This window comes from Limulus polyphemus, unplaced genomic scaffold (genome assembly GCF_000517525.1).
Source record: "Limulus polyphemus unplaced genomic scaffold, Limulus_polyphemus-2.1.2 Scaffold2821, whole genome shotgun sequence".
Lineage (NCBI taxonomy): Eukaryota > Metazoa > Arthropoda > Merostomata > Xiphosura > Limulidae > Limulus > Limulus polyphemus.
Genome location: NW_013668431.1, coordinates 149,321 through 151,277, shown reverse-complemented (window position 1 = coordinate 151,277; position 1,957 = coordinate 149,321). Strand labels below are relative to the sequence as shown.

At 35.7% G+C, this 1,957-nt stretch overlaps 1 protein-coding gene across 8 annotated transcripts in view; it reads left to right on the top strand.

The window, feature by feature from the left end:
• The first annotated feature begins 320 nt into the window (after positions 1-320).
• Positions 321-1,957, top strand: part of LOC106467988 (fibroblast growth factor receptor-like 1) — a 69,805-nt gene continuing 68,168 nt past the window's right edge. For all 8 annotated transcript variants that reach the window (XM_022396257.1, XM_022396263.1, XM_022396262.1 and 5 more), the window contains exon 1: positions 321-723. The gene's annotated coding sequence lies outside the window, so the exon portion shown is untranslated. The remainder of the gene's footprint in view (positions 724-1,957) is intronic.

The following is a 1,957-nucleotide window of genomic DNA, read 5'->3' as shown; positions in this document are numbered from 1 at the left end:
ATTTATAAATAAAGTTGAGGGAACTTGTTAAGAATACTTATAAAGTTTCACGGTAGTTTTTTTTTTCAGATATCTAATACTGAATTCTGATAAGCTAGAAACAGGAGATGAAACGAAGTAAGATATTCCAGTTTCTATATTCTCCAAGTCTCTTAGCAATAACACAGTTTATGCTGAAACGGTACCTTAACAGGTAACGTTCACTAATTGCTGTTTCGATGCTACTAGGTAAATCATTGGTTAATTCTACATTATGCTACGTCACACATGGTCTCCTAGCAACATATTCTTTCGGCTTGACAGAGTAGTTCAAAGAGAAATATGCCTGTAACGTGTTCTTTTATCGTTCTAATGATTATAAGCAGGTCTGAAGAGTGGGCCGTGGTGTTGTCAGGCATTGTGTCGTTTCGCGGACATCTCGTAGACTTGGAAATTTCATAGAACTGTTCAAAATTTCCATGTCATTGAACAAACTACACAAATCGAGCCTGATAAACGAAGCCCCTAGCTGCAAACTTCCTCGGCCATTATTTCTGCGGCGTTACCTGTTAGCTAGTTCACTGTGTATGACGTTTCAGACTGTTACTGAGTGAAACACGTCATCTAGCGACTATCCCCAAGGCAACAATGCGTATGGAAGAAGGTGGAAAAAGGTGTATGACGAACTAGTCTACTCCTCAGCGGCTCTATCTCCATCTCATTCTTCTCATTTTAGGAGTTGAGGTAAGTGGAGTTTCGACACATTTCCCGTGGAGAGTTTCAAGGACTATTAATCTAAAGATAAAATACTTTCCTACAGTAAAACTTACTAATATCATTAATTTGTTTCCTTGAAAGAAACCGTTTGATCATTCTTTAAAAATTGAATTAAAATATAGTAGCGAAACAACTGCGGAACATATTATTTAATTAACTACAAAACTAGCAACAAACCTTTGGATATATTACTTAATTAACTACAAAACTAGCAATAAACCTTTGGATATATTATTTAATTAACTACAAAACTAGCAATAAACCTTTGGATATATTATTTAATTAACTACAGAACTAAAGTTAAACCTTTGGAGATATTATTTAATTAACTACAAAACTAGCAATAAACCTTTGGATATATTATTTAATTAACTACAAAACTAGAGTTAAACCTTCTCCAGGCAACGATAGATCGGAGAGTTGTCTGTAAGGAAACTAAAAACCATATGTTGAGGTATTTTCTATTATTTAAAATGACCTCACAAGGACAGATATTAAACTTTATCGTCTCTTGAGGATAATTAAAATCTCAATATTGTCTTCAGGCCTGTTACGTAACATAATTCTGTTTAACCATTAACTTACCGACTTGTCTTTGTACCGTTCACTACCGGTGGGGTTTACATATTGGAGGTGCTCACAGAACTCTCCATCTTTTTGTAGCTACATTAACCTTGTTTCAAGAGCAAACGTATCTTGGGGACACTGCATAACGTATCTTCTTCTTTAGGGTAAGTGTATCTTGGGAACACTGCATAACGTATCTTCTTCTTTAGGGTAAGTGTATCTTGTGGACACTACATAACGTATCTTCTTCTTTAGGGTAAGTGTATCTTGGGGACACTACATAATGTATCTTCTTCTTTAGGGTAAGTGTATCTTGGGGACACTACATAACCTATCTTCTTCTTTAGGGTAAGTGTATATTGGGGACACTACATAACCTATCTTCTTCTTTAGGGTAAGTGTATATTGTGGACACTACATAACGTATCTTCTTCTTTAGGGTAAGTGTATCTTCGGGGCACTACATAACCCATCTTCCTCTTTATGATAAGTGTATCTTGGGGACACTACATAACGTATCTTCTTCTTTAGGGTAAGTGTATCTTGGGGACACTACATAACCCATCTTCCTCTTTATCATAAGTGTATCTTGGGGACACTACATAACGTATCTTCTTCTTTAGGGTAAGTGTAT